Here is a 1252-nt window from a genome sequence, read left to right as displayed (position 1 = left end):
GCTGAACAAAACTTTTTGTAAGCTGCTTTCATTAAAATACCAGATACACTGTCACACATACCCATATAAACAAGCAGAAAAGGTATTTCTAAATAAATGAATAACTACAGACAGCTTAGGGCTGTTGAAGAACTGCATAGGTTTGGCTAAGTTCAGGTTCTTAATGGAGAACTTGAAGAACATTTTTTCTCTAAGTTGCTCTTTCAGCAAGCAAAAGCATTCAGAAGCAGAATGATAGAGGCTAATATTTCTTTCTTACTGTGACCTACTAGGGCATAGAACTGTCACATTATACTGTGCAGTACTTTTAATCCTTGGTGTATATTCAGGGAAACGTACAATCAAAGAGTTCGCTTGCAGATGTTTCATTTTGATGTTTCCTTTAAAAACAGGATTTGTGCATTTGTTTAAAGCTTTTAACTGATAGAATATCAGACATAAAGAGGGAAGTTTGCTTTTTACCTAACCTCTTAGCATGTTTTCCTAGAACAAGAAGTCCTAATGAAAGCTTAAGTAATTTGGATACATATAATCGTATTAATGAAGAGAGGTTTGGTGGTGTTCAAAACATGGCTTCAGATCGTGATTTCTTCAGTGACAGCCCTTATCCCAGCTGTGTGTTTCTCATGTCACCTCATATTCCAAAAAAGTTGTGTATAGAGCTGCTGTAGTAAGCTCACAGTTGACTGAGGACAGCTGGTTGGTCATACAGTTCTAGCTGCTTCGTTTAGCTGAGGCTACATTAGGTACACTTGTAGTAATAACTTTTCACTGGATGTGTTTACTGTACAGTTCTGTGTGAGTGTGAATGGAAAAGGCAGTAGCATGCCTTGACATATATGGCAGGAGAAGTACCATGCATCTTTGCCAATAATGGTAAATTACTCATGAGACACTTTCTCTTTTGTACAGATTTAGGTATGTGCCAAGAATGTCTAGGAATTCCTGTTGTACTGGAGTGGAAACAATTCTACTTATCTTGATGAAGTCTTCTTGTGCAATAAATTGTTTTTCAACAAAACCTCCAAAAGCACTGTAGGCAAATGCCCCATAAACAACTTGATAAAAAATTTGAAGGGGAGGAAAGATCAATGTGAATGATACAAAAAAAAAAAGTTGCCAGTGAGTTAGTTAGTAAAGCCCTTGAGATGATAATCATACCTGCAGTGGGTTTGAATAGACTGGTAAAACAGTCGTGGCACAAATGTGTGTCTTTCCTTGGCTTCATGCCAGAACCAGTGACAATGGGTCA

This window comes from Pterocles gutturalis, unplaced genomic scaffold, assembly GCF_000699245.1.
Source record: "Pterocles gutturalis isolate BGI_N339 unplaced genomic scaffold, ASM69924v1 scaffold22510, whole genome shotgun sequence".
Lineage (NCBI taxonomy): Eukaryota > Metazoa > Chordata > Aves > Pterocliformes > Pteroclidae > Pterocles > Pterocles gutturalis.
Note: the sequence above shows the minus strand (reverse complement) of the source record.